Here is a 22875-nt window from a genome sequence, read left to right as displayed (position 1 = left end):
TATTACATTATGACTCAGCTTTAATAGGCACTGCTTTCTAGCTACATTGCTCTTAACCCACTCCCTCTTAATCCTGGCCAAAATAGACTACAAATTTAGTTGCTAACTGACTTCGTCTCCAGAGCAAAGTATTTTCAAGTTTAGAAAAGGTTCCCTACTCTAGCTACACCACCAGGCTCTAGGAAAGCCTGTCCTCCTGTGTCCCCAGGGTTCCAATCCCCTAACCAATAACACATCCACAATATAGTATTCTTCCCAGTGCAGCCTGAGAAACATGGTTCTGTTTTCTTACTTCATCTGACGGAATCAGTTGATTGTCCATACTCTAGTTCAGTGGTTTTAAAACTTTACACAGGACTGCCCTGGTGGCGCAGTGGTTGAGAATCTGCCTGCCAACGCAGGGGACACAGGTTCGACCCCTGGTCCGGGAAGATACCACACGCCGTGGAGCAACTAAGCCCGTGAGCACAACTACTGAGCCTGCGCTCTAGAGTCCATGAGCCACAACTACAGAAGCCCACGCGCCTAGAGCCCGCGCTTCTCAACAAGAGAAGCCACTGCAATGGGAAGGCCGTGCACCGCAACAAAGAGTAGCCCCCGCTCGCCGCAACGAAGACCCAACACAGCCAAAAATAAATCAGTTAATAAAAGAAAAAAGAAAACTTCGCACAACTATTTCTTCACCTGGGTAGTAGCTATACCTTGCTTTATAACAACTCTTTAAATTGCACATGTTTTATATTGCATACATCATACACACATACACTGTTCTGTAGATATGACTATACAGCATAAGAGTAAAACAGACTGAGAAGTAATTTTAAAATTTCAGAGAGAGAAACCTTTAAACAACTCAATCTTTTCCTCAAACAATCTTAAAAACGAACAAAGTTAGAGGACTCACATTTTCTAATTTCAAAACTTACTACGAAGCTGCAAGAATCAAAACAGTGTAGTACTGGCATAAAAACAAACATAGAACAACAGAATAAAATAATAGCCCAGGAAAAAACCCTTGCATACATCATCACATGATTTTTGCCAAGGGTGCCAAGACCATTCAACGGGGAAAGGACAATCTTTTCAACAAATGGTGTTGGGAAAACTGGATATCCACATGCAGAAGAATGAAGTTGGACTCTTTCCACACATCAGATGTAAAAATTAATTCAAAATGAATCAAAGACCTAAATGTTAAAACTAAAACTCTAAAATTCTTAGAAGAAAACATAGGGGGAAATCTTCATGACATTAGATTTGGCAACAATTACTTGGATATGAAAACCAAAAGAACAGGCAACATAAAACAATAGATAAATTAGGCTTATCAAAATTTAAAACTTGTGCATCAAAGGCAACCCAAAGAATGGGAGAAGTGTGCAAGTCACATATCTTGACATGGGATGAATATTCAGAATATACAAACCTCATAAATTTAAGGACTTGAGTAGACATCTTCCCAAGGAAGACATACAGTTGGCCAATAAGAACATAAGATGAGGCTTCCTGGTGGCACAGTGGTTGAGAATCCGCCTGCCAATGCTGGGAACACGGGTTGGAGCCCTGGTACGCGAAGATCCCACATGCCACGGAGCAACTAAGCCCGTGCACCACAACTACTGAGCCTGCGCTCTAGAGCCCGTACTCCGCAACAAGCAAAGCCACCATAGTGGGAAGCCCGCGCACCCAACAAAGGGTGGCCCCTGCTCTCTGCAACTAGAGAAAAGCCTGCGCGCAGCAATGAAGACCCAATGCAGCCAAGATAAATTAAAAAAAAAAAAAAGAACATGAAAAGATGCTCAGTATCACTATTCATCAGAGAAATCAAATGAATCAAAACTACAAGATAGGGCTTCCCTGGTGGCATAGTGGTTGAGAGTCCGCCTGCCAATGCAGGGGACACGGGTTCGTGCCCCGGTCCGGGAGGATCCCGCATGCCGCGGAGCGGCTGGGCCCGTGAGCCATGGCCGCTGAGCCTGCACGTCCGGAGCCTGTGCTCCACAACGGGAGAGGCCACAGCAGTGAGAGGCCGGCGTACCGCAAAAAAAAAGAAAAAAGAAAAAAAAAAACTACAAGATACCACTTCATAACTATTAGGTTGGCTCTTGTTTTTAAAAAAATCAAAACAAATGAAAATGGCAAGTGTTAACAAGGACACAGAGAAACTGGAGGCCTTGTGCACTGCTGGTGGGAATGTTTAGTAGTGCAGCCACTGTAGAAGACAGTATAGCATTTCCTCAAAAAATTAAAAACTGAATTATCATATGATCCAGCAGCTCTATTTTTGGGTATATACCCAAAAGAACTTAAAAGCAGGGACTCAAACAGATACTTGTATACCCACGCTAAGCACAGCATTATTTGCAATAGCCAAACAATGTGGAAACAACCAAGTGTTCATTGGTAGATGAATGGGTAAACAACATACATACACTGTAGCATGAAAACATGCTACAACATGGATGAAAGTTGAAAACATTATGGTAAGTGAAACAAGCCAGGCACAAAAGGACAAATACTTTGTGATTCTTATATGAGGTCTCTAGAGTAGTCAAACTCATAGAGACAGAAAGTAGAATGGTGGTTATTAGGGGCCAGTGAAAGGCAAGAATGGGTTAAATTGTTTAGTGGGTACAGAGTTTTTCAATTTGAGATGATGAAAAAGTTTTGGAAATAGTGGTAATGGTTACAAAACAGTGTGAATGTACTTAATGCCACTGAACTATACACTTAAAAATGGTTTAAAAAAAAAGGTTAAAATGATCAATTTTATGTTATGTGTATTTTATCACAACAAAAAACAGTCCAAACATACAAATTAGATAAATGTGGAGCACCTCAAATAGAAGCCAGTCATCTTCCTACTGCTTTGTGTGACAGATCCTGAAGTATAGATTGAGGATATCATTGCTCTTAATCACTCTCACACTTTTGATGTGGTCCACACTCAAGGAAGGCACCATTAATATTCAATCATGGGGGACTTCCTGGTGGTCCAGTGAGTGGCTAAGACTCTGTACTCCCAATGCAGGGGGCCCGGGTTTGAGCCCTGGTCAGGGAACTAGATCCCGCATGCATGCCGCAACTAAAAAATCTCCCAGGTCACAACTGAGACCCTGTGGAGCCAAATAAATAATTTTAAAAAAAACAATCATGGAGCTCAAAATTTCTCAATGTAGTACTCAGGAGCCACTCCAGCCAAACAAACACATGATGAGACATTTGCTACCCTTAGCTTAATATGTGACCTTTGAAAACAAATCTGCCCTTCTCTTCCTATGTGGGAACCCTTTCTCCCTTGTTTTCTGTGGAGCTTCTCCTAAATGAAAGGGCCATTTTAGTCTGTGTGAGGTTCAAGTAAGCCAAAACTCTCATTCTCGTTGTTAACGACATGTACATAAAAAACAACTCCAAATGGACCACCTAACAGACTTCTTAGGTTTGTGAGGGATATCAAATTCCACCAAGTTGCCAGTCACCATTTTTATGGAGTGGGAACTCAAAGCCTGGACTAGAAAAAGAATGGCTAGTCTGGTTCTCCCAGCTGAGAACCAGAACATGAAGATAAATTAGTCTTGCTTTTAAAAAACAAAACACACACAGCTAGAAATACTTTTCACAAATTAATTATTTAAGTAAATGTACAAGCTGCAGTTATTTTATGTTCTTCAAAATACTGACATACTAATTTTCTTTTTTTTTTGCAAAAGCACTTTAGTACCTTACGAATACCAGCTCTGATGGGCATAATAAACGTCAAGTGAATTCACAAATATTTCAGCTAACAAGAGACACAGTAAAGCTTAAGATTTTGGTCCAAATTCACTGCCTTGCACCCAGACTACTGGGGGGCGGGGGGGGGGGGAAATGGTGAAACAAAATAAAAGGATGCTGTTGTGCTTTGCTTCTTTGCTTCCATTTTCATTCCTCTACATCAGTTCCTCCCCTCCCCGCTAGAATCCATGAGACAATCCTGAAATCACTTACATATTTACTCAAACTTATAAAGGAAACCTAAGCACCTACATGGAAAATTGGAATTTAACTAAACTTTTTCAAAAAAAGGAGTCTGAACAAAAAATTACATGACTGCCACTTGGTGAGTAACACATATGATTACAAAATACAGTAAAAAGCTTGAAAGAAAAAAATACACCAAAACCATAAGTAACTGCTTTCCGGTGACATGAGACTGAGATCTCTCTCTCTCTGTTTCTCTCTCTCTCTCCAATTAATCCACGGTTCACGAATAGGAATTTATTTCTATAGCTTAAAGACTTCCAATACATTGAAAATTCAAGACATTTTTATAATAGTTAAGGATTTCAATAACCCCCAAAAATAGGGATCCCTTCAAAATAACATTGACCTATCTTTTGCAGCCAATTCATAAACCAACCTTTCTCTTCCCAGTATAACTTTTACTATGAAGCCTGGTTCCTTGCCATTTAGGCTTTTTTAAAGGTATTTTTTAAAACATTCTTATAAAATGCTGCTACTTATAAGTAGCTTAAAATTTCAGTGAAGTTCTGTTAGTCTAAAATGAAGTTAATTTTTCCCCAAAAATACTAAACTATCACCAGTAGAAGTTCCTAATGGAATTATGCCAAATAGTGACAAATTCCCTGGTGACATTCCATGATTCATTAAAAGAAAGATTAAGTATCATGCCCTTTGGGTGGAAAGACTAGTTTAGCCAGATTACCCAAGCACAAAGTTACTAGTACTAATAACATCTCATATACCTTAAAAAAAAAAAAAAAAAAAACCTTGTACATTGTACTTTGATGGAAGTGTTTAATAATTTAACACTCTAACACAAGGCAACTGATCATATTTAGAAGCAGCAACAACAATCCAGAATCTAAATTATCATGATAGATTTTTCTCAATACAAGCCAAAGGCCAAGTGTTTCTAAATCAACTGTTGTCAAAAGTTTCTCTCCCCACCATGCGTTTCAAAGCTATCTTCAAATTTTCCACAGTCTTATCTGACCTTAGGAATAGGAAATATTCTGTTAAAGAAAACACAGCAGGGGCTTCCTTGGTGTTGCAGTGGTTAAGAATCTGCCTGTCAGTGCAGGGGACACGGGTTCAAGCCCTGGTCCAGGAAGATCCCACATGCCATGGAGCAACTAAGCCCGTGCGCCACAGCTACTGAGCCTGTGCTCTAGAGCCTGCAAGCCACAACTACTGAGCCCACGTGCCACAACTACTGAAGCCCACGCGCCTAGAGCCCATGTTCAGCAACAACAGAAGCCACCACAATGAGAAGCCCACGCACTGCAATGAAGAGTAGCCCCCGCTCGCCACAACTAGAGAAAGCCTGCGCACAGCAGCGAAGACCCAACACAGCAAAAAATAAATAAATAAAATAAATTTTTTAAAAAAGAAAGAAAACACAGCAAAGCCTAAGTAATTGGATAACTGAAAAAAATTTTTCCATGTCAAAAATCACCATACAAAATTAAAAGGCATTGGGAATTCCCTGGCGGTCCAATGGTTAGGACTTGGTGCTTTCACTGCCCAGGCCCAGGTTCAATCCCTGGTCAGGGAATCCCACAAGCTGCTCGGTGCGGCCAAACAAAAATTAAAAGGCAAACAACTACTCCTACAAACCTTTAAAACAAGCCCCCCACCCCACAACCCACACAATTCAAAACTGTCAAGAAGTGCTCAATTTTATTGGGAATTTTAAAAATAAAATTATATCTGTCTTTTTCTTTTAATATTTATTTATTCATTTATTTGGCTGCGCCGGCACTTAGTTGTGGCATGCAGGATCTTCCTTGCGGCATACGGGATCTTTAGTTGTGGCGTGCAGGATCTAGTTCCTGACCAGGGATGGAACCAGGGCCCCCTGCACTGGCAGCGTGGAGTCTAACCACTGGACCACCAAGGAAGTCCCTAAAATCATTTCTTTTTACCTTGCAGAATCAAACATTTTTAGAAGTCCCTGATAGTAAGCACGTAATAAAAACTGGAATTTTAATACAGTGATAGTGGGACTATAACCTTCCTAGCAGGTAACTGGTGATATTTGTTAGGAAGTTCAAAAGGGTACAAACTTCCGGTTATAAGATACATAAGTACTGGGGGGTGTAATGTACAACATGATGACTATAGCTAAGACTGCTGTATGGTATACTTGAAAGTTGCTAAGAGAGCAGATCCTAAAAGTTCTCATCACATGGAAAAAAAGTATTTTTCTTTTTTTGGAGTAACTATATAACACGATGACTGTTAACTATTTTTATTGTAGTAAGCATTTCACAATATATGTAAGTCATTATACTGTATACCTTAAACTTAGTCCTGTATATCAATTACATCCCAATAAAACTGAAAGAAAAAAAAGAACCTCAAAAAATGTTTTATCTTCTTTGATTCAGCAATAACCATTCCTAGAGATTTATCCTAAGAGAAATAATAAAAGATTATGCGTAAATATTTTTCATAGGAAAATCCACAGAAGCATTAGCTATAATTTAAATAATTTGTAATATAAAAACAACCTGAAGTCAAAAATTGCGGGAATCCTGTGGTATCAATATTTGCATATGAAAGAATGCTATGTATCAATGTAAAATACTTTGAGATATTTAATGACATGGAAAAGTATTTACAATTTGTTTTTAAAAGATAAAATATTGTAAATATATCTAACTCTTAAAAACACATACACTACATGTATTTTTAAAAAGTGAAACCAAAAAATTTGGCCTAAACCTCTAATCTATCGTCCAGTTCAAGGTGCCAGCATGAGCACGTGTTTATCTCTTCTCCTTCCTAATAACTTTATTAAATAAGCTTTTCTAAAGAAATTTTAAAATAACTTTTTAATTAAAAATATTTTTTAAAAAGCCTAGGTAGATTGCCCATGGTTCTGAAAAGATGGAAAACGGATGGAGGAATGTGAATTGATTAGGCACAGTGGAGGGAGAAGAGCAGAATACTCACAGAGGGGGTGCAGCGGGCGAGGAAGGCTAATCTTCTGGGCAGAACCCCAGAGAGGCGCCAGTTCAGTGACCGTCGTAGTGAGAAGTGGGACTGAAAACATCTGTCATAGCAAGAAGTCAACAGAGAATGTCTAAAGTTGATAAACCAAAAAATAAACACTATAAGCATATTATTCAGAACATGGAGTTAAGCCCCAGGAAATCTGAACCAAAAAGGTTTTTTTCAAAGTAGTTGCCTGTGGAGAGTGGGGATCTTCATTATTAGGCCTTTTGTATCAGTGATATTTGATTACTTGATTTTTTAAGCTAAGTGTGTGTATAATATTGATTTTAAGTTTTCATCCTTTTTTATTTTATACTTTGTTCATTTTCCTTTTAATACACAACATCCTACGTTCTACTTCCTTCCCACCAAGGCAGAGGCAGTATGCACCTCATTTAGCAGTGTTTTTCAACTATAAGTTATGCAGTCATGAAACAGATCTCGTGGGATATAAACAGCATTTCTTTTTCCTAATAAAAGGAAAAATAAAAGAGATATTGTTGGTGAAGCTTTCATTTCACTTATAAATGTTTACTTAAATGTGTGTACTGGGGGTACTATGAAACATCTCTTTGTCCTGTGTCTATTCTCAACCCAGTACCCAGAACAATACTATCAAGCTGTGGATTCAGATCATGTTACTACTCCAGTGGCTTTGAGTTCTGCCTCACAGTAATGAACAGCCTGCTTAATTGCCTAAAAGGTCCTTTAGAATCAACCAGTATCTTTTCAACCTTCTACTTGCTACCTTGTACACTTGGCTTCAGCTAACTGCTCTCCCTCATCTTCCTCTGACATTCAAGACTATCTCCACTTCAGGGCCTTTGTGTTTGCTGTACCCTCTGCATGATTCCCTTCCTCAGCTAATTCAATTATTTAAATGTCATCCTATTTTAAATCATAACCCTCACACTCTTACACTCTACTCCCTATTTTATCCTTACTCCTTATTACTCTTCATAGTCCCTATTTTACTCCGTTTTATGGATACTTCGCCCACAGCATACAACTTTCTATTAATTTTGTTTATCTCCCCTACCCCCATTAGAATGCAAGCTCTAAAAGAATATGCATTTTTGTTTGTTTGCTGATGTACTACAGCACCTGTTACAGTCCCTGGCATGTAGCAGGCCCTCTGTAAGTATCTGTTGAATTAACAGATTAGATAAAACATATATATCATCTTAGGAATTGCCAGATTATTGGCAATCAAGCACAACAGTTTGGAACCTTTAAGAAATTCTGGTAATTTCAATTTTAAGGATAAGCTATGACTTAGACTCTGGAGTGGTAAATTCAGGTTATTCACAATACTGAGTATGTTGCTGGCATACCGGGCCATAATGAATATGCAAGTCTGTTGAAATAATTAAAACAACCTTTCTTAATATCAAAAGTAAAATTTTAAATGCTGGTATTTCTGCCACCATTTAAAAAAATGGGAGAACCTATCCTCTAAAGAGCTAAGATATTTTAAAGTACAGAAGTCTTATACCTTTTAAAATATGTCACAGTGAAAGTCTCATGCTCAGTAACCACAATTTGCACACATTCACAATTTTCACTATTTCCTTCAACCCCGAATGGAGATCAAGGGGCACGCTGTTGATCACCTTCATTTCTTCAGAATAAAACAAAGAGCAAGTTAGCATTCCTGTGAAATTCACATAGCAGGTCTTTTACTGTGGCACATACGGATGACAGAGCCTCTGTCAGTCATGATTTTCTTTTTCAATGAATTTTTTTCTAGTCTACATTACAATTCACTGGATGAAAAAAAGAAATCTTCAACAGATTTTCAATGATTAATAAGAAAAATCCTTGAAGACTTCTCCCTCATACACACAGAAGCACACATGGCAAAACAGATTTCTACTGAGTTAAAAAGAAGAAGCTTAGGGCTTCCCTGGTGGCGCAGTGGTTGACAGTCCGCCTGCCGATGCAGGGGACACAGGTTCGTGCCCCGGTCCAGGAAGATCCCACATGCCACGGAGCGGCTAGGCCCGTGAGCCATGGCCGCTGAGCCTGCGCGTCCGGAGCCTGTGCTCCGCAACGGGAGAGGCCACGACAGTGAGAGGCCCGCATACCGCAAAAAAAAAAGCTTATCCAACCGCAAAAAGAAATGTCTTTAAGCCTGCAAATGAATGACAGTTTTTCCATATTTCGTGCCATTAATAAAGCACACTTAACAGCATGACTTGACAAAAAAAAGTTTCACTAATCACTTGTTTTTTGTGTTCTTGGAGAATAAATTTTGATATTAGCTACTTTGCAACTGGTTCTACCCACCCATCTTCTCAAAAACAATGTGGTTTTACCTGTTTTTACCACAAGAAGTAAAGGCTTTTTTAAAGAGGGAAATAAATGAGACAAGCTGAAAGGGCAGCTCACAGACATAAATAAATAAAATTGAATGAAGTACTCAAGCCACTGGCACAATGAAAACTACACAGCATAAAGGAAGTAGCAGACCTGATGTTGATGAAAAAAAAATTATGAAATGAAAGAGAACCTCAAGAAAATTACCTAGAACACAGCAGAAGAGAACGAAGGAAGCATTTAGAAAAATAAAATGAAGACAGGAAATGAAGATGAACAATCATAAAACTGATGTCTTTTGAGGAAAAATAAAAATGAAAGCATATTACAAGATATATAAGAAAATATTCCTGAATCGCAGATTGAAACGGCTTACCATGTAACAGGAAAATGTAATAGAGAATCACACCAAGACCGAGATATATCCTGATGAAGTTACTGAACTTCAAGGATAAAGAAAGAATTCTACCAATACCCAGGCAGAAGTAGGTCACCTACAAAGGGAAAAAAAAAGTCAGGCTGGCCCCAGACTTCTCTAGAGTAACCCTAGATGCCAGAAGATAATGGAGAAATGTCTACTGGGTATTAAGGGGAAGGCAACATAGCTCAAAAATTCTATAACCAGCCAAAATATAACTTCACTTGTGAAATCCTCCAACATTGTTAAACATACTAGACTCCTGAGAATAGAGCATTCAAACAACCACTCCTCAAATAGAAAAATCTATTTGATAAACATAATAGATTTAAGAATATTAAAGCTATACCTTTATAATAATAGCCACAGAACTATAAACTACCATATTTCATCTATTGTAAGATGCACTTTTTTTCACATTTTAGTATATCTGAAATCAGCATGCATGTTACAATCAATGGCATGTCATAGTTTCTTTGACAGAACTTAAGCATGTTAGTGGTTGTCGTACAATCTTACAATCAATGGTACTTTAGACATAATGAAATACAGTATAAACTTCCAAAATGAGAGAAGGGAGAGAAAAATAAAGGCAATAAACCATGTAGTTTAACACAGAAAAAAGAAAACCAAACAAAAAGACAGGCAATGAAAAGAACAGTATTACAGAAGCAAAACCAAACATACAATATTAATGTAAATGATTAAAAGCATCTCAGATTGGGTCCAAAAAGACTAACCTTTCTTTATCCAACTACATGGGGTCTACATGAGACAAACCTAAAAACAAAGACTTTGAGAGGTTAACAATAAAAGGTTAGACATAAGTATAAGCAAGCAAGTATAAACACTCTTATCAGTTGAATTCAAAGTAGAAGAACATTAAAGGTGGCAAAAAGGGTCACTTTTCAGAGTGCTCAAGATTACAATCCATAAAGAAGATATAATGTATATAAAACTATGTACACCAAAACCTTCTCCCTCTCGCCATATATATATTTGGAGCCCAGACTTTAAAGAAATACAAGAAAACTGGGCAGAAATAAAAGTAGAAGGCAATTACCATTTCAGTCCTTAAAGAACAAACAGATAAAACGGCTGAACAACATATAATGGGATGAGATAAAATCCCTATGGAACAGTTTATAAAAACTGATTGTCTATTTAGGCCATAACACCTAAAAATTTAAGAAAGCAGAAATAATAGAGACCACCATCTGAAAATGAAACAAGTTACTCCCCTTAGTGGAAGAGACCTGACCATTTATGTACAATCTCTCCCTAAACTACTCCATTCAAAGATGGAAATCAAAATTAATACAGATTAATAAATAACAATTATAAAAACTACCTATATAAAAAAACCTTTGATACATAAATAAAGCTATACTCAGAGGAAGATCTACAGCCTAAATAGTATCAACTGATCAAGAATTAAAATTAAATATTAAGCATTCAACTCAAGGTTAGAAAATAAATAGAACTAAAACAACAAGCAGAATGGGGGTGGGGGGTATGGACTGGAAGTTTGGGGTTAGCAGATGCAACCAATAACATATAGAATGGATGGACAAGAAGGTCCTACTGTATAGCACAGGTAACTATATTCAATGGGTCCTGGGATAAACCATAATGGAAAAGAATATAAACAAAAATATGTGTGTGTGTGTGTGTGTGTGTGTGTGTGTAACTCAGTCACTGCTGTACAGCAGAAATTAACACTGTAAATTAACTATACTTCAATTTTAAAAAGCAGAATAAAGGAATTAAAGAAATTCATAAGTTACTCAATTAGAAATCAGAAGCTAGTAGATTTAATTCTAAAACCTAGGAGCTGCATTTTGAAGGGAAGGGGAAAAACTCTAACAGATAAACCATCAGCTAGACTAAAAAAACAATTATATAAAATTAGAACTGAAAAAGAAGCAGTAAGATGGTACAGAGGAAACCAAAATAAGTTTCCAGTAAATTTTAAGTTACTAAATTTTTAAATGTAGATAAAATAAATGGTTTTCTAGGAAAATACAAATTGTCAAGTGGAATCAAGTAGAATTAGAAAGCAAACACCTCAATAACTCCAAAGAACTAAGCTGCCAAAGAGTTATCTCTCCAGCCACTCCAAACACCAGTCCTGGACATGTTCATAGTAAATTCAAAAGGTAGTTCCTTTATTAAAGTATATCCAGAAACAAAAGTTTTCTACATTTCATGGAGCCAATCGTGCACAGACAGCACAGAGGATACTCTTTGACAAAAATTCTAAATAACAGCAAACAGTAATATATAGTATTTACTATATTCCAGACACTGGTCTGGATAGGCAATGTATGTAACATCAACTCATTTACTCTCAAAACAATCCAACAAGGTGGAGAACCAAAATATTTAACAGCAGGTCCAGAACAGTCACCAACCCATCAGAAGCATGCCAGAACTAGGCTATGCTGGAACACCACCCCAGAGGCCCTCTTTTTTGCCACACAATACCCCTTTAGTGGCTAGATCACAAGGAGGAAGGGTAACAGCCAAGGAAGGGAGAAAGCAGTTTAACAACCTGTACAACACATTAGTGCTAGTGCCTACTGACTGATTACCACTACCTGCTTAGGAGCTGAGAACTATCTGTTATCTCCACTTTACAGCTGAGGAAACAGAAACAGAAAAGTTAGATAACAAAGAGGCTAGGGCACTTAACCTCTAAGCTATACCGCCTTTCTAAAATAAAAAATACTAGTAAATATAATCCAACAGTAAATTTAAAAGGTATCAATCTTCCACAAATTTAAGAGAGGCTCAATCTTTTGAGCTAACATCATATTAAGATCAAATGAGAAAAGGCGTTTGTTTTTACTGTTGAAAACCTTTCATAAAATGGCAATACAGGGACTCCCCTGGCTGTCTGGTGGTTAAGACTCCATGCTTCCACTGCAGGGGGTGTGGGTTCGATCCCTGGTCAGGGTACTAAAATCCCACATGCCGCACAGCGAGGCCAAAAAACTTTTAAAAATAAAAAGCTAAAAGAAATGCAGGTATTAAAAAAAACAGCAATATACATTCCCGATATTAAAAGGAAAGAGAATCCTAATAAAATAGAGGTGGATATAGCACCAATATTTTTAAGAAAGACATACCATATAATACACATGCAGCTGTATACTGTGTATATTCATTAAAGATTTTATGTACACAAATAATACATTAAGCCAGTAAGGCAAAAACTAGAAGTATTCCCATTGAAGTCAGGTAACAAAACAAAACAAGGATTCCCTCCATGACAACCATTATGAAAGAAAGGAAATGAAGATGAGCAATCATAAAACTAATGTTCTTTGAGGAGAGAAAAATGAAAGCATATAACACTAATAGTTTAAAAAAACTATTAATAATAATAAATAATAGTAAAACATTTAACAATGTTTTAGAAAAATTAAGCAATGTACTCCGGTTTAAAAAAATATTTAAAGAGGAGATATGAATATGATTATTGCATAGCTAGGAAAGCTAACAAAACCAAATGAAAAACTAAACAAAGCGGGCAATTACAAAATTAAACAAATTAACAGCTTTCATATACATAAATACCAGCTAATCAAAAAAAAAAAAAAAAAGTGGAAAAATGCTGTACCCAGAAGCAATTCAAGTCTAACAGAAAAATGCAGAGCCTGTTTTAAACATAAATAATTAAAATGCCCACTGAAAGCTAGGAATTCATAGGAAGCCAGATTTCGTTCTTGGAAAAGACGACAACACTGTAAAGATGTCAAATCACCCTTAATCAATCTATAAATTCAATGCAATGCACTTGATCAAAACTGCAAAGTATTGGGGGGCAGGGTGAGGGATAGCTGTGAGTAAAACTTGACAAAGTGATTCTACTGCATGCAACTCTGGAGCAAAAAGATGCCAGTATTATCAAAATAACAGCATTAATATTTGCATTTTAATTAAAGTGCTAAGAATTTTTAACAATTCGTAGAATTTGTAAAAATAATCATCTCAATGCAAAAAAGTTAATTGTGAAATATCAAGAAAATGTAAACTTATTAAAATAAATGTTAAACATATACAATCCAATATTAACTGATAAAACTAAGCTATTCAAAACTAAAACATTACATTAAAATTTACTTAAAATACAGAAAGAAAAATATTTCAAGATTGAGCTAAAAAAATACAGCTAAAATTTCATTTGAATTGTAAATATTCAGGGACAAATTTTTATAGGTGCTAAAACTATTCTAACTACAACTTTGAATAATCCCATCTCTTATTCAGAAAGGCTGAGAGCTGCAGTTTTTGTCTCAAAGAGTGAGCCTACTAAAATAAGGGTCAGATCATCTCTCTCCTCTGCTGAAAACACGTGTCGGCTCTCCACCTCACTTAGAGCGAAAGCCCACGTCCTCGTAATGGCCCACGACGCCCAACAGGACCTGGCACACATCTTTCCCTTTAGCTGTCTGACCCCATCTCCTACTTCTCTTCCCACTGCTCACCTTAATCTTCCCACATCAAGTCTAGCATCCCATTAACAGAAGTTCCAAAAAGAGAAAACAGAAAGAGGGATGGATACATACATACATACACACAATTTTCCCAGAACTGCAAGACATAAAATTTATATTAGGGCCCTCAAAATTCACAAAACATTAACAGAGAGGCTCACACTAAGAGCAAAATAAAATTTCAGAACACCAAATCCTAACAAGCCTTCCAGACAGAAAAACAGTTGACTTTTTTTTTATAATCAAAACTTCAACATTAGTCTTGAACTTTCAAAATGAGCAGAGACACAGGCAGCTGTTTGTTATAATCTCTTTACAACTGATTTTTAAAATTCTATTTGTTTATAACTGATCAAAATAAGATGATGTATAAATGAAAATCTTTCTAAAATTACAATAACTAACATAGTATAATCTGGACTAAGAACAGACTTAGAGATCTAGAGAAGTGTCCAGAAATGAACCAAAATACACACGGAAATTTGGTATATGATAAATTTGATAGCAGTTCAAATCAGGAGAGAGGAAAAGGAATAAGTCAAAAATGGTGTGTTAGGACAACTGATTCATTAAGGAAAAAAAAGTCAATCTCTACCGAATTCCTTACGACAACAAAAAAGTCAAGATGGATAAAAAAAGTTAATGTAGAAAATAAAACCATTAAAGTACAAAAAGAAAATATGGGAGAATGAGCAACATTTTTTAAATCCTGGTTTAGAAAAAGTCTTAGGGGGACTTCCCTGGTGGCACAGTGGTTAAGAATCCGCCTGCCAGTGCAGGGGACATGGGTTCAATCCCTGGTCCGGGAAGATCCCACATGCCATGGAGCAACTAAGCCTGTGCACCACAACTACTGAGCCTGTGCTCTAGAGCCTGCTCACCACAGCTACTGAGCTCACACTCCACAACTACTGAAGAGTAGCCCCCGCTTGCCACAACCAGAGAAAGCCCACAGGCAGCAACAAAAACACAATGCAGCCAAAAACCAATTAATTAATTATTTTAAAATTCTTAGGGACTTCCCTGGTGATCCAGTGGTTGGGACTTTGCCTTCCAACACAGAGGGTGCAGGTTCAATCCCTGGTTGGGGAGCTCGGATCCCACACACCTCGTGGCCAAAACACCAAAACATAAAACAGAAGAAATATTGTAACAAATTCAATAAAGACTTTAAAAATGGTCCACATCAAAAAAATTTAAACAAAAAGAAAAAGTCTTAAATCAGATACAGAAGCCACAAATGAAAACTTTAAATACAATACAAAAACTTTAAACTTCTGAAAGGTTTAAGAGGGAGAAGAGGAGGAATCCGTTAAGACAAACTAAGAAGCAAACATTTGCACGCATGACAGAGGTAATCCCTAAATAAGTACAGGGCACTGACAAAAAAATAAGATGAGATCCAACAAGTGCACAGGGGAGTAAATACAAATGTCCAATAAATACATGAACAACTGTTTAACCTATTTCAAAATTGTAAATACCACTTATATCTTAAGATTGGAAAGTGAGTCTCAGTTTTAACCAGAATTGGCTGAGATATGAGCCAATAAACAGTAGGGAGAAATGTCACGATTTAATTTTTATAGAAAGCAATTTGGTATTGTTAAACTTTACTTTTCACCCTTTCATTTAACTTCCATTTTTAGGAATTTGTTCTACAGAAAAACTGGCACCATTGAGAAAATTATCACTTAATTTCTCCTAATGCATCATACTTTTAAAGTTTAAAAAAATTTCTTATCAGTCATATTCACACACAGAATTCACAAATACTTTTACAGTATTGGCCTCTCAAAAATATTTGCTCCTCTTTTACAACTTCCTATTTGTTGTACTTTCTGGAAGATTTCTTCAATTTTATCTTCTAAGAGCTCCTTTCCTTCTTTACAGAATTCTGCTATTTACAAACTTAATCTTCGTTATTAACTTTTTTTCTTTTTTAAATGTTTCCTTCTCCATGTCCGAGGTATATTTCCTCCTAGTTGTTTTCTACCTCCACTGACTTCTTTCATATGAGGAAACATTATTTTACTTATCTGATAAAACTTGACTGTCCATATTTAAGAGTAGACGACTAAAATGAACAGGGGGACTGGAAACTGAGCACGTGGGGAGGAGGTAAGGATTGATAGCTTCGTGTAATGTAAGATGCTCTGGCTTGTGTCTGGGTGAAAAAGAGTATCTCAGTGTAGCTTTAATTTGTGATTCTATGAAGTCTAGCACCTTCAATATTTTTCAAAGTCATCTCTAATTTTCCATAAATAGACTGTTCATGCCCTTGTCCTTTTTTTCTAGTGGGTCCTTGTGCTCATTTATTTTTAAGAAATTGATTTTAAGATTTTATTTCAAGATAATTTGACTTTACCTGTCTGGTAATTCTTAACAAAATTAATTTTAATTTTAAAAACTAAGAACAGGGCTTCCCTGGTGGCACAGTGGTTAAGAATCTGCCTGCCAAGGCAGAGGACACGGGTTAGAGCCCTGCTCCGGGAAGATCCCACATGCCGTGGAGCAACTAAGCCCATGTGGCACAACTACTGAGACTGCACTCCAGAGCCCGCAAGCCACAACTACTGAGCCCAAGTGCCATACCTAGTGAAGCCCGTGCGCCTAGAGCCTGTGCTCTGCAACAAGAGAAGCCACCCAATGAGAAGCCCAGGCACCAAAACAAAGAGCAGCCCCCACCTGCCGCTTAGCCTGCACGCAGCAACAAAGACCCAACGCAGCCAAAAAATAAATAAATATTTTTAAATTTAAAAATAAATTAAAACTAAGAACATAAATTGTTCACAGTATTTTTCTGCTTAACAGCTTTTTCTTCACTTCTATATTCCTATGCTTTTTAAGCATATTCTCTTTCATAATTAAAAAAAGTAATTTCTTTATATGGTTGGTTACCATAGCTTTCTGCTTCACCCTCTCACCCTTTTCCACTTCCACCCACCTCACCCACAATCTTCCAAAGGATTCACTGGTGGACAAAAAGAAAGAAAAGGAAGGCGGGGGAAAAAATCCCTGCTCTGAGACATTTATTTGGATTTAATTTTAACCTGAACTATTTATAGCACTACTCTTTCCTACCTTGTAATGCGTGCTGTTATCTAAAATATCCTCGCAAACATTTCTATCTTCCATTTTCAAGGGCCATCCCACAATGTTGCTTCCTCCATGAATCCTTTTTAACTGAAGGTAGTCTCCACCTCTTATAAAAACCTACAGCATCATAACTTTTATCTTTCTTATGTTATATTACTTCCCTTAGTTTGATATGGTTTCGTCGACTACAGGATCCATGTCTAAATATTTATTTTATATCTCAGAATATTGTCCAGTGTTGAACATTCAGTTAGCAAATGATGGGTGCTCGAAAACATAATTTTATAAACGTTTTTATGCTTTATAATTTTATAAATATAAAAATAATTTAGGTCCAAAGGTATTTCAACCAGTAAATTTTAAATTCTTATCAATTATCGGCCCTTGATTCAAATCAACTCCTCTTTATCCTTCCTCTCTCTAGTTTCCAGCTTTCCCAGATCATTTAAAAGCCTCCTAAAGGTTTTTACATCCTAGGTCTTGTCTTACCAAATCTATATGCCTTAGTCCTATTACTTTTTACACAACAACCCAGTCAGAACCTGGGATTCTGTATGCCAAGATCTGATTCTCCGTCAGAGAAACCCTGCCTCTGACAGAAGCTCTGGGTTCTCTGATCCGACTTCTCCACATTTCTCTCTTTCAGCTTTCACCCCCCCCATATCACCCTAAAGTGACACTGATGTACTTAACAATTTTAAATATTCTCCATCTCATTTTCAAAATATGAATATACCTAAAGCCAGGTGAGAGTCTGAGCAGATTTCCCAAGCATCTCCAGGTTCCAACTCTCCCTCTAATACTCCTGTATTAACAGCCCCAGATTTAAAACTGGTCCTAAAATTGCAATTACAGTTTATATAAATATATATTATTTCTCTGCTACTTCTATCCTAAGCAAAGTATAAAAAGAATTCTATTTTCCATTAGGCTATGCTACAATTTTGGTAGAGACTTTTACCCACATATTAAAGAAAACGGACCACCTTCAAAGCCATAACATAAAATTACAATGTTTCTGATTAGATCTATGAATATCTTGTCTTTCTGTGATATGCTTTAAGTTAATATTATGTGTGAGTAGCACCTCTAGTGGCCACCAGCATCTTTGCAAAGAAACGATAGCATAACCAGAAATTACTGAATTTGAGCCAGGTGGATCAATTCAGTAAAGTGAAACCCCAGTATTTCCAGAGAATTACACACACACAAGATTTATCTGGTCATGTAAATAACATTGTGAGTTTATAAACAAATATTACCACCTTAACAATTTCATACACCAAATTGTTTATAGTTACCTCTACAAGTAATGATAATAGTCAACACTTACTGAGTGCTTTGCTATGTTCTATAATCATCCCTTTACAAGTATTAACCTATTTAATACTCACAAAAATCCTATGAGGTAAGTACTAAAATTTTCCACACTGTATACAAATCCAATGTCTTCCCTGAATCTCTGCCCATAGACTCATTACTCCACCTTCTCACGTGTTACTCTAGATGAGCTAGCTACCCATGCTCCTAGCTAAGGCTTCCAAACTGGGCAGTAATTAGATCCCATCTAATTTCCTTCACTCAGACACTGCTCCAGAAATTCCTACCCTCTCCTGTGTCATCAATTCTTCCCTCTCTACTGAATTCAATCCCATCAACATACATGCTATCATTTTCCAACCTTTACAAACACAAAAATGAAGCCCACACTTGCTCCAGTTACTGAGCCATTTCTCTGCTGCCCTACTTTAAGAGCACAACTTCTAGGAGTCACCTGCATTCCCTGTCTCCAGTGCCTCTCCTTCTATTCACTTAAGCTCACACCAACCTGGCTTTTGCCCCCACCAGTGGCACTTAAACTGTCCTTTTCAAAGTCTCCACTCACCTCAAGTAATCATTTATCTGTCCTTGTCTTACCTGACCTCTTATTTGACGCAGCTGATCTCCCTCCCTCCCTGAAATTTCTTCACTTGGCTTACAGGCCACCCACCATATTTTGGTTTTCCACTTACCTCCCTGACCATGCCCCCTCACACTCCTTCCGTAGTTTCTGATAATTTCTCTGACTTCTTAATGCTGGTGTGCCCCAAGATTTGGTCCTTAATCCTCTTCTCTTACTGACCCCAACCAGTCTCATGGTTTATTTACAATCTATACACTAACAATTCCCCAGTTTATGTCTCTAAGCCCTACCTTTTCACTGATTTCCTGATCATATATGATAAACTGACTATAAGGCTTTTCTACTTCAACGTCTAATAGGCTGTTCAAAATCAGTGTATTCAGGGCTTCCCTGGTGGCGCAGTGGTTGAGAGTCTGCCTGCCGATGCAGGGGACACGGGTTCGTGCCCCGGTCCGGGAAGATCCCACACGGCTGGGCCCGTGAGCCATGACCGCTGAGCGTGCGCGTCCAGAGCCTGTGCTCCGCAACGGGAGAGGCCACCATCGCAGTTAATGCCAACTCCCTCCTTTCAGTTGCTCAGGCCAAAAACCTTGAAAGCATCCTGGACACATTCTCTCCCTCTCTCTCTCTGTCTCTCTACACACACACACACACACACACACTCCTCCCGCCCCAAAATCTGGCTCATCAGTAACTCCTGACCACTCGATTTAGCAAATATAACCAAAAATTCAACCACTTATCATCTCCACTGCCACCATTCTGGTCCAGGCCAATGTCATATCTCTTCTGGCTTACTGCTAAAACTTCATAGTCTATTTGTTTCTGCCCTTCTCTCCCTGCAGTCTATATACTCAGCATCACAAGTCAAGCGTGATCCTGTTAAAATGTAAATCAAATCATGTCAACTCCTATGCTGAAAACCTTCTAATGGTTTGCCTCAGTATAAAAGCCAAAGTTCTTCCCTATAAAGACCACACTATCAACCCTCACCTTGCTGTCTGCTGACAACCAGGCCCCTCCTCCCAACTCAGAGCCTCACTGCCTGGGAAGCTTGGCCCCCAGACACCAATGCTCCACCCTCAACTTTCCATCCTCTTTCCCCACTTTATTTTCCCTTCAGGGAATTTATCACTAACACATCACATTTTAACTTAATTATCTAGTTTATTATCTGTCTTCCCACACTAAATGTAAATTCTGGGCTAGCAAGACTTTTATATTCTGTTCTTTAAAGTACTACAATGCTTATAAAAGTAGGCACTCAATATTTGCTAAATGACTATAGAATTAATTTAGAGATTAAATTTGATATGTCAGCACTTTGAGTTGAAAGTGCTATGTGAGACAGTTTTTACATGATCCAATCACTTAAAAGCTATAAAGCTTTAAAACAAGGTCAAGTCCTCTTTTCCTATATAAGAGGGTGAGAGATTTCACTATACTCTTTTTCAAACCTTTTTTCGAGAAGGTGAAAAATACATATTATTGGTAAATTTCTCTTTGGTTGCAACAGATGTAAACTCTGGAGACTAAAGCTCCAGGGATGTCTCTGGAAAAAAACAGCAATGACTATTAGCCAAAAGAAAAAATTGAGGCAAACAAATACACTGGTGCTCCAGCAGGTTTCTAAAACAGCACTATGTCCTTTATTTATTGAAGGCAGAGCCAAAGTTATCCTCAACAGTAAATCAAGTTAATGAGGAATAAATAGCATAACAAGAAAACAAGCAACCAAAGAATAGCTAATTATTGCTATTAACACTAGAGCACACAACATACTTCATGTACTTCAAAGGATCTCCAAATAAGAAGCCCAATCAATAATATGAGAAAAGGTTCTCTATACAGCTTGCCCTAGTACTGAAGCAAATGTCAAAAGGAATGGGTCTCAGAAGTTATTTTAATCCTATTTCTTTAAAAAAAAAAAAAAATCCTTAGCCCAACCATGAAACATACAAAACATGAGGCATGAATTTAAGTCTCAGCAATAACTCAAATGATAAATACTATCCCCCAAAAGTTCTACTGGTCTTAGTCTGAGAAGACAACTCAAGAAAAAAATTTAACAATTGAGAAAACTCATTTGCCTCATATATAAAAACTGGATTTCATGCAATTCAGATAAGACCAAAGCATAAGCATATATGGCCCTTTTTAAACTTACCAAATTATCAGCAGAGTAGAATAGTAAAATGGTTTACCATGTACCCATGATCCAGGTTCAATTATCAATACATGGCCCATCTTGTTTATCTATTTTCCTACCCATACCCCCTCAAGCTGGATTTTAAATTCCAGCTGTCATACTAAAATTAAGTTCTAAAACATAACTACAATATTATTATCACAGCCTAAGAAAAATGAACAATTTGTTAGCATCAGATACCCAGTGCTCAAATTTTCACTCTTTCTCCGTAAAGACTATTTTTACAGTTAGTTGGTTAGAATCAGGGTCCATCCAAACAAGATCCCTACACTGTATTTAGTTAATAATTTATAGGTTTCCTGAGACTTTTTCTTTTCCTGTCACTTATTTGTTGAAAAAAAAAAACAAGACACTTGTTCTACAGAATTTCCTTCTAGATTTTACTGATTGTATCCTCCTGTGGTGTCTTTGAACATGTTTTCTGTACCCTGTGTTTCCTATAAATTGGTAGATCCAGAGGCTTGATCAGATTCAGACGCGAATTTTTTGCAAGAAAATTTCACAGCTAGGGGCTTCCCTGGTGGCGCAGTGGTTAAAAATTCACCTGCCAATGCAGGGGACACAGGTTCGAGCCCTAGTCCAGGAAGGTCCCACATGCTGCAGATGAACTAAGTCCGTGCACCACAACTACTGAGCCTGCACTCTAGAGCCCGCGAGCCACAACTACTGAGCCCGTGTGCCACAACTACTGAAGCCTGCACGCCTAGAACCCATGCTCCACAACAAGAGAAGCCACCACAATGAGAAGCCTGCACACTGCAACAAGAGTAGCCACCACTCGCCGCAACTAGAGAAAGCCTACGTGCAGCAACAGACCCAATGCAGCCACATAAATAAATAAATAAATAAAATTCTTTTTTTTACAAAAAGTATGCCCAACTGTCTATTTAACTAATAGACAAGTTCCATATGGCTATCTGCCCCTAGGTCTACCCTGCCACAGATTAAGGGGAAATAAAAGATGGGTGAGGAGCAGGCAAAATTCGGGGAGCAGGGGGGGAGGGCGAAGGATGCCATAACCTTAAAAAAAAACTTTAGGTAAAAATAAAGAATGGAACACACCAATTTCAAAGAACAAACCATGAATATACAAACAACACCAGAATTAAAAGTGATGACAGTTAAGGGTGGGAAAAAACTACATATTTCCCGTCTTTAGAAATTTTCTAAAATTCAAACAAGTTTTGCTTATTATATGTATTCATGTGCCAAAGAAATAAAAGATCAAACTTCAACTTGAAAACATAATTATCTGAAAACTTTAAATCAGCTTTGCAAAATAAATTGATGCATAATTAAAGTCTGATATGATGCCATGTTAGTCCAGAGATCCAGAAAGAACAAGTAGAACGACAGCACCAAATGGGCAGCTAGAAACACAGGCCCCAGCCTCATAACAACAACCTAATGTTTATTACTTTTT

The 22875-nt window shown here is 37.5% G+C and overlaps 1 protein-coding gene across 6 annotated transcripts in view; it reads right to left on the bottom strand.

Moving 5' to 3' along the window:
* UBE2G1 (ubiquitin conjugating enzyme E2 G1) overlaps positions 1-22875 on the bottom strand; it is a 132007-nt gene that overhangs the window by 54281 nt on the left and 54851 nt on the right. Inside the window, exons 2-4 of one of the 6 annotated variants that reach the window (XM_089900591.1) lie at positions 8498-8623; positions 7393-7472; positions 6961-7090 (exon numbers count right to left, since the gene is read on the bottom strand). The exons of 3 other annotated variants lie outside the window; for them this stretch is intronic. The gene's annotated coding sequence lies outside the window, so the exon portion shown is untranslated. 2 more of the 6 variants (XM_089900594.1, XM_089900593.1) reach the window with 2 other exon arrangements.

The sequence above is a fragment of the Delphinapterus leucas genome, chromosome 19 (assembly GCF_059928025.1).
Source record: "Delphinapterus leucas isolate spDelLeu-1000000601 "Yukka" chromosome 19, BTC_Dleu_Yukka2, whole genome shotgun sequence".
Lineage (NCBI taxonomy): Eukaryota > Metazoa > Chordata > Mammalia > Artiodactyla > Monodontidae > Delphinapterus > Delphinapterus leucas.
The sequence above is the reverse complement of the archived record's forward strand: the minus strand, read 5'-3'. Positions and strand labels throughout refer to the sequence as shown.